The sequence below is a fragment of the Rattus rattus genome, chromosome 14 (assembly GCF_011064425.1).
Source record: "Rattus rattus isolate New Zealand chromosome 14, Rrattus_CSIRO_v1, whole genome shotgun sequence".
NCBI lineage: Eukaryota > Metazoa > Chordata > Mammalia > Rodentia > Muridae > Rattus > Rattus rattus.
Window position 1 is genome coordinate 28,373,723 of NC_046167.1, and position 14,296 is coordinate 28,388,018.

The 14,296-nt window shown below is 43.6% G+C and overlaps 1 long non-coding RNA gene across 1 annotated transcript in view; it reads left to right on the forward strand.

Moving 5' to 3' along the window:
• The first annotated feature begins 2,474 nt into the window (after window positions 1–2,474).
• The window catches only part of LOC116883402, a 108,169-nt gene continuing 96,347 nt past the window's right edge, over window positions 2,475–14,296 (forward strand). Inside the window, exon 1 of the long non-coding RNA XR_004385760.1 lies at window positions 2,475–2,610. This is a non-coding gene — a long non-coding RNA (uncharacterized LOC116883402). The remainder of the gene's footprint in view (window positions 2,611–14,296) is intronic.

Sequence of the window (14,296 nt, forward strand, 5' to 3'; positions counted from 1 at the left end):
CCTCACTGTCACAGTGACTCTTAAAAATTCTTCACTCAAAATAAGGTGAAGTAGAGGAAGTAAGAAAAGTTCAGTGAAGAAACTGACTCTGAAGAAGCAATGCTGTGATCTCGTAACTTCTCCAGTGTTGTCCCTAATCTCATTGGAGGGGGATTTTGATAGGGTAGCAAAGGCAACTCCCAGTTGTTTTAGAGCGTCTGACCTTGACCTGAGCCATCTAAAGTTGAGAAGCTCCAGTACTGACATAGAGTGGAGTAGAAAGATGCAGAAACAGGTTTGTAGAGGGCAGAGCTGTTCTTCCTTGGACGGGAGGGAGGTATGCATGCTTGAGTTACTTTTTGGGAACCAATTCACACAAAGTGCACTGCAGGAAATGAAGGGAGAGGTGACAACTAGAGATAATGCCCAGCTCCCGAGGGGCACAGTCACTTGCACAAGTTCAGGTCTGTAAGAATGACTGACAACGCCAGCGAGGGGAAACACAAGCTTCAGTCAATCCTTGGTCAACTCAGAGAGCAAACCCTCTTGGCAACAACAGATGGGAATGTAGCAGCCCTGGATCCTCCTCCTCCTCCTCCTCCTCCTCCTCCTCCTCCTCCTCCTCCCTCCTCCTCCTTCTCCTCTTCCTGCTCCTCTTCTTCCTTCTCCTCTTCCTCCTCCTCCTCTTCCTCCTCTTCTTCCTCCTCCACTTCCTCCACTTCCTCCTCCTCCTCCTCACCCCTCTCCCCATCCTCTCCCCCCTACTCTCCCCCTCCTCTCCCCCTCCCCCCTCCTCCTCCTCCTCCTCCTCCTCTTAGAGATGCAGAGTCAGATTTCCTTTCCCTTAAAGGAGTATAGCTGCCTAGCTCTGTGTGGGTTTTGTTTGTTTGGGATGCTTGGGATCAAACCAGGGACCCTACACAGTCAGGGAGACACACTGTGAGGGAACTAAGCTAAAGTGACTGACAGGCTTTTTATTACTCAAGGGCCATCAGAAAAGTTATGAGACTGTGGTGCCGAGTCAGATCTGTTCCTCCAGGATTTCTGCTGAAGAAGCAATGGCAGCCTCCATCTGCCATCTGTCCCACCAGTGTGCAGTGACATCACAATGGTCTCACGGGATGGTATTGGATGTCTGGAAGCCAACAGAAATAGAGTTTTGCAGAGAAAGCTGACCTACCTTCCTTGCCTTTAGTTTGGCTTTTGGCTCTCTGTATTAGTGTAAGCAAACAAAAACTCGTTTCTCGTTCACTGTTACGTAGTTCATGGAGTTGTTGAAAATGGCCTGTCCAGAATTCCTGAGATTGTCCTGGCAGCTTAGGCAAATTCCACTTTGGAATTTGCTTCACACCTTAACTGGCCAAGGTGCCAGACATTTGGGCTGTCTGGAAATGTGCTGGTATCTCTATTATTCGGATTAACCACAGGCCATTGATTCTTAACTCCTATGCCTCCTTTAACTTTAATGTTCATTGTTTATACCACATCATATGTATGTATCACATCAAAGAAAGAAACTCACATCCTTTTAATTTCCTCCACCACATGACTTTCTACTGTATCGCCAGAATTGCTTTTCGTGTCTTTTAACTTTTTTATTTTTTTGGCCAAAGATTTATTTATTTAGTACAAAATTCTTTGTCTCAGGGAATCCTGCTATAATGATCCTGCCTACATATTATTTTATGTGTTGCATACATATTCTGGAAGGATAGTCACATCTCAGTTATCCTGTGCTCTTTTTCAAGATAATGAAGAATGTAATTATTGTATTTTTCTCTGTCATAGAAGATTAAGTCCCTTGTGTATCTCCAAAGCTTTTCCTCCTTATTAATTTTTCTATTTTTCTTAGAACAATGTTTGTTTTGTTAAAAATTATGAAAGTAATACCTTCTCTGTAGGAACAGAAGCAGTAAGCAATTCATTTCCAGTCTCACCAAAGGTGAAAACATCGCATAGCTTTTTTTCTGACATCTTTCTGAATTTTACGGAGAGTTTAAAATATATCCCAGCAGCCTCACTAAATTAATGAGAAGTTGAAGATGGGATGTTATTCAACAAAAGGTCCTACAAAATCCACAAGATAGTAGGTGTTCGGGGGGGGGGGGGAGCTGGTATCCTGCGCAGGGAGCCCAGCATTTAGAGCTTTCTTCCGAGGTTGCTGGCTCCCCTATTGCACCTCATCCTACAGCCACCTGGATCTGGGCATTCAAGGGCAAACAGCAATGGGACCGGGCAGGGACGGAGAGGAGGAGCTACAGTGCCGCTACTAATAAGGGCTCTATGTTTGCCCTTGCCAACCAATGAGAGAGCGCTGAGACGACCTTTCCTTAGGCAATCCATCAGCAGACTCCTTGACTGACACTCGGTGTTGCTCTTGGCTCATAGGCCCATAGGCCCATAGGCCCCGCCCCGCCAAAGCACCTCCCAGCGAGACCCCTCCCCCAAACTACGAAACCGGCCCCCTAGAGCCCCCGCCCCCGGGGCGGGGCCGAGGCAGGAGATGTGGCGGGTGCAACCGGCTAGTTTATGGAGCTCTGCGGCAGCTGATCCCGTCTGCCACCCGATTGTCCTTAGTTGTGATCCCAAGCTGCGGAGCTAAGCGGCGCGTGGACTGCGGCTGTGGAGCAGGTAGGAGGCCCGGGCACTGCGGCGCCTCTCGGGGTCTCCGCTCCTGCGGCCGCGCTCCCTAGAGCCCCCGCCGACCTCCAGGCGCTTCGCTGTAGCACCTTGCACTGACGCGGGCAGAGGAGGTGGTGCGGGCGCGGGCGGACCCTGGGACCCTGGGGCGCTCCGGGACGCAGCTGCAGAGCCTAGGCGGGAAGACCTGCAGGAGAGGGAACTGTGGGGCAAGGACATGCTAAGTAGTGAAAAGCCTTTTTTCCAACCCCCTTGGCCCCGGAAAACGTCTTTACTTGAACACTGTTTAATTCAGGTTTATTAGACTCTAGGCAGTGAAGAGTTCACGGGGTTCTCTATGGTGTTATTTGCTCTTTTACCTACAGTAGGAATTTGTTTGGGGATATTTACCTAAGTGACAAGTGTACTGAGCACAGTGACTGATGACTCACCTTTGTCTGGGCTGAAGTGGGGAGGGAAGGGTGAAAGGAGAGGGATTTTCAGATGATGTCCGTGCAGGTTTGAGAATACTGTGGGGGTGGACCACGGGTAGGAGTAGAATTGTGCTTCTCTCCCCTCTGTTTCTGTCTCTCTCCCAGTCTCTCTCTGTCAGTACCTCCCCCACCCCCGCCCCGTCCCCCGCCACTCTCCTTTTCTTTCTTTTTCTTCTCTTCCAAACAACAACATTAAAACAGAAAAGGCTTTGTAAAAAGCACTCTGTGGATCTTAGGCTTCAGGACTGCACCTGCTGCTCCTGTAGTAATACTTAAAATACTTGGCAGACAAATTCTAGGCAATTTGTCACTCGATTGGATGTTCTTAGGAAGCAATACCTCGAATGGCTGTTAGCTTTTCTTTAACCTGCCCAGGCCGCCATATGTCCACAGGGGAGAAGATTCCGGGTCATTAAGAGTGCTAGCATCTGTGGTGCAGTGATGTCTTTTGAAGTGCTGTCTCCTTGCCTAGGCGCGCACAGGTTACACTTATGTGTGTTTGCCAGCTACTCTTCCCGGGGAAGGCTGTGCAGAGCATGCGCATTTCACACTCACAAGAACTTTTCAGGTATTGCTTGGGAGGAAACTTTAGCAGGGACACTTGACTGTCACTTCATTTGGAATCTGGTTTAGGCTGTAATTATTAAGCTCAGTACAGGATCAGAAATAGCTATTTCTAGAAATACTGTCTCTTAGTTTTTCCAAGCTGCTACTAAGACAGTTTGAAAGTTCCCAGAAAAATAATTTCCCACACAGGCAAAAGGAACCAAGCGGAATTGATTGATTGTGCTTTGTGAGTCTCTATTGAAATGCTTTGCACTTGCACACCTCGCTCAGCTGTGCCTTTCAGGAGTTTTGGGAATTGGTCTGAAATATAACTGAGATAAGATGACTTTTGGGGAAGTCTTTACAATTATTGAAGGGTTGAAAATGTAGCAATCATTTTTCTTTTCTTTTTAATTAGAATGACTCAAGCAAAAGAGTTTAAGGGGTCAGTATGGGCTGATGTTAGATTGGGGAACTCTAGCTGGCTGTTAGGTTGTGTTAAAGAAGTTAGGAGCAGTCACATGTCTCATGCCATTTCTTACTATACTCTTATGAAGTAATCCTTTCTGTGTTTTATGTAATGCACCATGGTATGCCTCAGGTAGACTACGTTTTGATGTAACTTACTTGTGAAACATACAAGATAGCCTTACACAAGTTAAGCCTGGCATTCCATCCATTTGTCTGTCCCTTCCCTTCCTTTCTACCCTGAACACTTTTGAAATGATCTTTATGTAGCTCAGACTGGCCTTGAATTTGAAGTGATCCTCCTGCCTCTGTCTCCCAAGGGCTGCAATTATAGACTTGGGCTACTAGGTCAGGCTCACTCTTCCTGCTTTGGTGCCTTAATGTTGCCAACTGCAAATCTGAAGCAAAAATTCCTGTAATCAAAAAATTGCATCTGTTATTCTTAATCTCGAAGCCCTTCCTTGTGTCCAGCTCTCCTGCATGTGGGAAATGGAGATAGATTTATCTGTTTCTACTGAACCTCTCCCCATCCTGTGGGTTTATAGGTTTTGCTGGTTTCTCCAAAATTATTTAGTATAATACATGAGTTCCACTGGATGTATTATACTGGTATACTCCAGTGGAATATACCCCGTGCCACTGCTGACGGCTTCATTATTTTAATTTTATCACTATTTGTACTCTTACTGCCATGGCTATAAGCATTTCAGTGATGAGGAGGCATATGTAGCAGGACAGCTGTTCTTTTCATGGTAGTGAATGACTTCAGTGAGTTTTATTAAATACGCTTATTTGGAAGGGCAGAGTGGTTTAATTTAAAGTGATGACATTTTGAGCACTTTCATAAATAACCTCTATTGTGGGCTTCCTGGTCCTCCTCATGGTCAGCAACCCAGACCAGAGTGAAGATTTATTGCTCTCTCTCTGTGTAAACTTGAGCTTTCAAAAAAAATGGCTTGTGCTTTGCTGACAATTTATATAAACAAGGACTAAGCTATTTGTGGGTATCTTGGTTTTTCTTTTCTTAGGTTTGTTCTTTAAAAGATGTGGCAAAGTGCTCATGGTGAGACTGTGGGCCTCTCACTGTAACTAGATGCTTAAGTTCCCTCCAGGTTTGTGTTTTTCCTTGTGCAGTTACTTACTACACTTTTCTAGACTTTGCTTTATAAGGAGAGATGAGTAGGCAGTTTCCCTCTCTCTGGTTGACTGGAGCTGTTAGCTGGACTTGCTGTTGATTGTGTTGCTTTTTATTAGTTCTTCCAGAAGGGGTTGAGTAAACCGCTGTCCTTCGGATAAAGCAGGTCTTATTTTAGATAGGATGGCGAGGCCTGCCAGGTACAGTCCTCATACAGTGTGAATGGCACCTGAGTAGCTGTCAGGCTGTGCTCTCTAGGGAATGATGACAACTACGATGGTCTCCTTGTGCCTGGTCTACCCACGGCTTCCCTTCCTACAGCTGAATCCTTGGATGGGAAAACATACCAGGCACAGAGGTCAGCTGTACTTGACTGCTTTCTTTTTCCAGACATGGGTTGTCCTAAAAAATTTTAAATTACATTTATATATTCATCTATAACACTTGGACTTACATGCACATACTTGCCTCAGTGAGGGGTAGAGGTCAAAGGAGAAGTAGGGCTGCTTCTCCATGTGGATTCCAGGGATCAGACTCAGGTCTTCAGGCTTGGTGGCAAATGCCCACTGACCATGACTTGTCCTTTTTTCTCCCCTACTGTGGCACAGTCAGAATAAAGATTAGGCTTTTTTTTTTTTTTTTCCAGGTTTGGGAGAGAAGCTGATGAGAATTTGGGGCCTGTGGGGAGCAAGGAAATAAATTGACATTATTTTGAAATATGCACTATGTCATTTGTACGAGGACAAGACCCTTTATCTAGGGTTTTTCAAAATGGTGATCATTTCACCCTTCATTCAGAGTAGGCTAGTGATTTTCAAACCCTGAAGTCATCTGTAGGTGTTGTGAAACTGTCGCCTGCTACCCTGGCCCAGAGTTTCTTGAAGTTCTGGTAGGTTCAAGGCAATGTGATGCTGCAGATCATTGAATGAATCCCAGAGGAGGTACAAATACTACTGTTGATACAGCCCTTGGAGTTTGAAAGATTCGAATCTCAGACTTGCCATTTCCTAGGGACAGTGCTTCAGGCTGGTTAACTAACACACACACACACACACACACGTATGTATATACACACAAACACCACACACAAATACACACAACCACACACACACTCAACCTATACACATTCATACACACATATACACAAATATACCACACACTCACATATAACATACACACAGATATACACATAAATATACACATCACACTCACACACATTCACATATACACGTATACACACACAAATACACACACCACACACAAACACCACACAGAAATACACACAACCACACACTCACATACACATATACACACACACACACACACACACACACACACACACACACGCATACACGCAGTCTCTGGTAATTTCATGCATGAATGCTTTTGCAATTAACCCTTCTGTATCCCACTTTGCTCTTCTTACTCCATTTGGGATCCCCAACTTCAGTTCTGTCCCCTCTACCTCCTTCCTAATGAGTCTGGTTAGTGCTGGCTCTGTGTGCATGGGTTTGACGTCATACAGGCAACCTACCAGGGGCCATATCCCTGAAGAAAACTGAATCTCCCCTCATCCTTCAGTTCCGCAGCTGGGGGTGGGTCCTTGCCAGCCCCTTCCCTGTTCGTGTTGGAGCGCTGATTGGCTTAATCTTCTGCAGGTCTTTCTCATGGCTGCAGTGCCCTGCCATTTCCTCAGGTTTTCACCTCTAAAGTGTGAATACTAGTATCTTAAGTTTGCTATTGAGTGAACCTTCATGCTCCTAGAACTGTGCTTAGCAGGTTACCAGACTGCAATAAGGGTTGGCTTTTAATCACAGAAAGCAGTTAGTGTAGGAAACAGTGAGATTGTCAAGTCTTATAAGTTGAAGGAAGATCCTTAAAGATAGGAAATTTTATATTTATCCTTATTTCCCTGCATTGTAAAATAATATGTGAACTCAATTACTGCTTCTTGACTACAGGAGTAATTTTTAGGAATGTAAAATATTCATACTGAAGGTGCCTCTCTCCAATGTTGAATTCATTTGTTAGAGTATTTTGGACTCACAGTTAGCCTTGTGGTCAGGCCTTAATGCACCAGATTTTGGTTTTGGTTTCGTTTTTATTTTATATTTTAAAGGGATGGTCTCTTTATGTTTTATGTATATGTGTATTGAGTGTGGGTGTTCATATATGTATGTAGGTGTTCGTGTGTAAAGGTGGCTGCTCATTTGTGTGTATGTGTATTCAGAGGACAACTTGGGGTGTGGTTCCTCTGGAGTCATCTACCTTGTGTTTTGAATGGTCTCTCACTGATGTGGAGTTTGCCAAGTAGGTGGGCCAGCCTGGTATCCACCTGTTTCCACCTCCTCTGTTCTGGGATTCTAAGTGTGGAGCAACCAGACTGGCTTTTTTTCATGATGCTGGCATTGAGGTCCTCATGCCTGCACAGTGAACACGTTATTGATTGGGCTTTGTTGCTAGCACTCCCTGTGTTTTTGAGGCTAGCCTGGAACACTCCACCTATATGTTTCAGTTTCCCAGACGCTGGGATTGCAGGTGTGTGCCACCAAACTGGACATGTAACCAGGTTTTAAAGTTCATTCATGTGTGAAGTTACAGGAAATTCCTGGCACTTACCTCTTGGTTACTGCTGACTTGTAATAACATGTGACTGCACTCCATGACTTTGAATACAGTTCTTAGGGGGCTACGTTTGCCATATGCTTGATTAATTCTTCCTGCAGATCTGAGCACCTCCATCTCTTTGGGGGATCTTCTACAAAGTAGAATCACTTTCTTCATCATGGCTACAGTCCTTGTTTTTATTTCCTTTGCGGTGGCTACCATACTCTTACTTTTGCTGTGTCCTCATCAGATTGTAAATTCTGAGATCAAGGATGTCACCTTTGATACTGGGACTCACAGCATGGGGCGCAGTAACTGGTATGCGGGGGGGGGGGCAGGGAGGGGGGATTAGTACCTATTGTTTAGATGGAGGATATGGCTTGGGCGCCCTCTTTGCTCCCTCTCCCTTTTCTGTACATTGTTGGTGCTCAGGTAATGCACAGTACATGTGCACTGTCGGTGCTTAGTTAATGCTCAGTTCATGAATACTGTTATCACTGTTCATGGAGAGAGTGCCATGTACACTGTCATCAGTGTTCATGGAGAGAGTGTCATGTACACTGTCATCACTGTTCATGGAGAGCTTTTCATGTACACTGTCATCAGTATTCATGGAGAGAGTGTCATGTACACTGTCATCACTGTTCATGGAGAGAGTGTCATGTACACTGTCATCAACATATGGAGAGAGTATCATGTACACTGGCATCACTGTTCATGAAGAGCGTGTCATGTACACTATCATCAGTATTCGTGGAGAGAGTGTCATGTACACTGTCATCACTGTTCATGAAGAGCGTGTCATGTACACTGTCATCACAGTTCATGGAGACATGTCATGTACACTGTCATCACTGTTCATGGAGAGAGTGTCATGTACACTGTCATCAACATATGGAGAGAGTATCATGTACACTGGCATCACTGTTCATGAAGAGCGTGTCATGTACACTGTCATCACAGTTCATGGAGAGAATGACACTTGTTTGAGGTCTGTTTCTCTTCCTCGCTTACCCTGTCTGTGCAGCTCTGTCCCTGCTGACCCTGACTGGTGTGAACGCCTTGTTTGGGAGCGCTGCTGGCTCAGACCTGGACTGGCTCTTCTGGCTCACTCACTCCCTCACCAGCTGCTGTTTCCTTCTTTGTAGCTTCACATTTTCTTTCTTTCTTTTTTTTTTCTTTTCTTTTTTTTCCGGAGCTGGGGACCAAACCTAGGGCCTTGCGCTTGCTAGGCAAGCGCTCTACCACTGAGCTAAATCCCCAACCCCAGCTTCACATTTTCTAACTTCATCATTTTTTTCCAATGTAATGCAACAGGTAGAGCCACCCAGACACAGACAGGCCAGCATCTGTATTTGTGGTTTTCTGGTTGCAAACACAGCCATGCGTTCTATCCTATGCTTGTTAACTATGTGGGGTTCCCCTTTACTGCATTTTCTTGATTTGGGCATGTATTCATTTTTACTAATTTTTTCTTTTTTTAAAAACTGGATATTTTTTATTTACATTTCAAATGTTAACCCCTTTCCTGGTTTCCTGTCCATAAACTTCCTATCCTATCCACTTTCCCCCTGCTTCTATGAGGGTGCTCCCCAACCTGACCACCCACCCCTTCCTGCCTCCCTGCCCTGACATTCCCCTACACTGAGGGGTCCAGCCTTGGCAGGACCAAGGAATTCTCCTCCCACTGATGCCCAACAAGGCCATTCTCTGCTACATATGCAGCTAGAGCCATGGGTCTGTCCATGTGTACTCTTTGGATGGTTGTTTAGTCCCTGGGAGCTCCTGTTGGTTGGAATTATTGTTCTTTCTAGGGGTTTCAAGCCCCTTTAACTCCTGCAATCCTTTCTCTAACTCCTCCAATGGGGACCCTGTTCTCAGTTCAATGGTTGGCTGCAAGTATCTGCCTCTGTATTTGTCATGCTCTGGCAGAGGCTCTCAGGAGACAGCTATATCAGGCTCCTGTCAGCATGCACTTCTTGACATCAGCAATATTGTCTGGGCTTGATGGCTGTATGTATATGGTTTGGATCCCCAGGTGGGGCAGGCTCTGAATGGCCTTTCCTTCAGTCTCTGCTCCAAACTTTGTCTCCATATCTCCTCCTATGAATATTTTTGTTCCCCCTTCTAAGAAGGACTGAAGCATCTGCACTTTGGTTCTCCTTCTTGAGCTTCATGTGGTCTGTGGATTGTATCTTGGGTAATTCGAGCTTTTTGGGCTAATATCCACTTATCAATGAGTGTATACCGTATGTGTTTTTCTGTGATTGGGTTACCTCACTCAGGATGATATTTTCTAGTTCCATTCATTTGCCTAAGAATTTCATGAAGTCATTGTTTTTAATATCTGAGTAGTACTTTATTGTGTAGATGTACCACATTTTCTGTATCCATTCCTCTGTTGAAGGGCATCTAGGTTCTTTCCAGCTTCTGGCTATTTTAAATAAGGCTGCTATGAACATAGTGGAACATGTGTCTTTGTTATATGTTGGAACATATTTTAGGTATTTGTCCAGGAGAGGTATAGCTGTGTCCTCATGTAGTACTATGTCCAATTTTCTGAGGGTTGTACCAACCTGCAGTCCCACCAACAATGGAGGAGTGTTCCTCTTTCTCTACATCTTCGCCAGCATCTGTACTAATTTTTCTACTATGGTTCCCTGACCCTTTCTTTCCTTTCTGTCCTAATTTACAGACGTCACTCTCTCCTTTGATTTTAGACGCTTGGTCCCTAGCACTTAGAAAAGTCTTGTTTTACATTAAAGTTTCTTCAACAGACTGTTCCGAATAGAACTGTCATTTTGGTATCCATTCATTTCCCCCTCCTTACCTCTTATTTCGAAAATGTTTTTCCTAAATAAAGGGGAAGGGCGTGTTTCTACACTTTTTTTTTTTAAAGTGGCGAGGTTAATTTTTCTCAGTCTCATTTATAAAATAGCCTAGGGGGCGGTGATGCTAATTCTGATCTACACAAAAGAGCTAGTTCTCCCACTCACCTGTCTTTAGGCTCTCTGTTCTGATCAACTTGTTCCTGTTCTAATTCTATACTATTGCTTTGAAGTTGTTTTTGCAGTTTATAGGTGGGTAGGAGGATGGATGGACGGACGGATGGATGGATGGATGGATGGATGGATGGATGGATGGATTTATGGATGGATGGATGGATGATTTATGGATGGATGGATTTATGGATGGATGAATGGATTTATGGATGGATGGATGGGTTTATGGATGGATGGATTTATGGATGGATGGATGGATGGTTGATGATAATAGGAGACAGACATTTAGAGAGGTAAGTGCCTCCTGTGTTGGTTTTACTAGGAAAATATGCATAGCCTTTGCTGGGTGCCTGGTAGTGCTGAGATAGAGTTTCCACTAAAGTCAGATAGACTTCTTAATATTTCTTTAATAGTTTCCCAAATACCACGTACTTTGGGAAGGTTTTGCTTTTGGAAAGAATTTCCGGTTGAGGTTAACTGCTTGCTTATTTTCCTAAAGATGAGTCCCAGTCCATGGCTGATGCTCCTGGCTCTGTCATTCTGTCTGCAGGGGCCAAATTCCTGGGTCTCGTGGGCTTCTGCCTTCCACTGCTGCTGTATGGCTCACAGCCTATTCTTTCTTTTAATTAAATATGTTTTATTTTAGTTTTATGTGTATGAGTGTTTCACCTGCATGCATATCTGTGTACTATGTATATGCCTGTGTCCACAGAGGCCAAAAGAAGGCATTGGAGGCCATTGGATCCTTTGGAACTGGAACTATAGGAAATTTGTGAGCCAGTGTGTGGTTGCTGGGAATTCAACCTAGTTCAGTGCTCTTAACCACTGAGCCATCTCTAGTCTCAAGCCTGTGTGTGTGTGTGTGTGTGTGTGTGTGTGTGTATGTGTGTGTGTGTATGTGTGTGTGTGTGTGTGTGTGTTTATACTGTACATACTGTACATATAACACAGTACAACATTTTAATACCTCACAAAAAGAAGTAACATAAATGTGCAGTGGTAGATATTTATTATTCTCTGTGGGGATTATTACTACACAGTGGATAAAAAAAATCATAAAAATTATGTCCTTACGATAATCTACATTCGCAATAAAGAATAAGTGTATGTTCATGTGAAATTCTCTTGGGTGTCTATAAATAGCTTTAAATAAATGCTATTAATGCCTGTGTTCAAAACAGTTGAAAAGTAACTTTAGCAGGCATTAAGATTATAAACAAACTCCTTTGTAATGATTGTCTCTTTTCCTAATTTTCATAACATAACATTATATTATTTTTTTTAAATATTTCTTTTCTTTATTGGATTTTTTTTAAATTTATGTTTTAAATGTTATTCCCTTTCCCGGTTTCCCCTCAAGAAACCTGCTACCTCATTTCCTCTCCCTGCTTCTATGAGGGTGTTCCCTCACCCACCCACCCATGCCTTCCCATCTCTCTTCCCTGACATTCCCCTACACTGGGGCATAGAGCCTTGACAGAACCAAGGGCCTCTCCTCCCATTGATGCCCATCCTCTCCTACAAATGCAGCTGGAGCCATAGGTCCATCCCTGTGTACTCTGGGGATGGTGGTTTAGTCTCTGGGAGCTCTGGTGGGTCTGGTTGTTTGATATTGTTGTTCTTATGGGGTTGCAAACCCCTTCAGCTCCTTTAGTACTTTCTCAATTTCCTCCATTGGAGACCCTGTTCTCAGTTCAATGGTTGGCTGTGAGCATCTGCCTCTGTATTTGTCAGGCTCTGGCAGAGTCTCTCAGGAGACAGCTATATCAGGCTACTATCAGTATGACTTCTTGGCATGTGCAATATTGTCTGGGTTTGGTGTTTGTGTATGGATGAATCCCCCAGGTTAGGGCAGTCTCTACTCTACCCTTTGTCTCCATATTTTCCCCTGTGAGTATTTTTGTTCTCCCTTCTAAGAAGGTCTGAAGCATCCACACTTTGGTCTTCCTTCTTCTTGAGCTTCATGTGATTTGTGAATTGTATCTTGGGTATTATGAGCTTTTCAGCTAATCTCGACTTATCACTGAGTGCATACATGTGTGTTGTTTTGTGATTGTGTTACCTCACTCAGGATATTTTCTAGTTCCATCTATTTGCCTAGGAATTTCATGAAGTCCTTGTTTTTAATAGCTGAGTGGTACTCCATTATGTAAATATACCACATTTTCTGTATCCATTCCCTGTTGAAGGACATCTGGGTTCTTTCTAGGTTTTGGCTATTATAAATAAGGCTGCTATGAACGTAATAGAGCATGTGTCTTTGTTATATGTTGGAGCATCTTTATGGTATATGCCCAGGAGTAGTATAGCTGGGTCCTCCAGTGGTACTATGTCCAATTTTCTGAGGAACCTCCAGACTGATTTCCAGAATGGTTGTACCAGTTTGCAATCCCACCAACAATGGAGGGGAGTGTTCCTCTTTCTCCACATCCTCACCAGCATCTGTCCTCACCTGAGTTTTTGATCTTAGCCATTCTGACTGGTGTGAGGTGGAATCTCTGAGTTGGTTTGATTTGCATTTCCCTGATGACTAAGGATGTTGAACATTTCTTTTGGTGCTTTTTGGCCATTTGATATTCCTCAGTTGAGAATTCTTTGTTTGGCTCTGTACCCCATTTTTTAAGTAGGGTTATTTGATTCTCTGGAGTCTAACTGCTTGAGTTCTTTGTATATATTGGATATTAGCCCTCTATCAGATGTAGGATTGGTAAAGATCTTCGTCAATTTCTTTCTTTAGAGACTTGAAGTTTTTGAGAGGTATTTTATGTTATTTGTGACTATTGTGAAGGATGTTATTTCCCCAATTTCTTTCTCAGCCTGTTTATCCTTTGAGTAGAGGAAGGCTACCAATTTGTCTGAGTTAATTTTATACCCAGCCACTTTGCTCAAGTTGTTTTTCAGGTGAAGGAGTTTTCTGGTGGAATTTTTGGGGTCATTTAAGTATACTATAATATCATCCTCAAATAGTCATATTTTGACTTCTTTCCCATTTTGTATCCCTTTGATGTCTTTTTGTTGTCTAATGGCCCTGGCTAGGACTTTGAGTACTATATTGAATATGTAGGGAGAGAATGGGCAGCCTTGTCTGGTCCCTAATTTTAGTGGGGTTGCTTCAAATTTCTCTCCATTTAGTTTGATGTTGACTACTGGATTGCTGCATTTTGCTTTTACTATGTTAGGTACGGGCCTTGAATTCCTGATCTTTCCAAATCTTTTAACTTGAAGGGGAGTTGAATTTTGTCAAATGCTTTCTCAGCAGCTAATGAGATGATCATGTGGTTTTTCTCTTTGAGTTTGTTAATATAGTGGATTATGTTGATGGATTTCTGTATATTGAACCATCCCTGCATCCCTGGGATGAAGCCAACTTGATCATGATGGATGATCGTTTTGCTGTGTTCTTGGGTTCAGTTTGTGAGAATCTTATTGAGTACTTTAGCATTTAT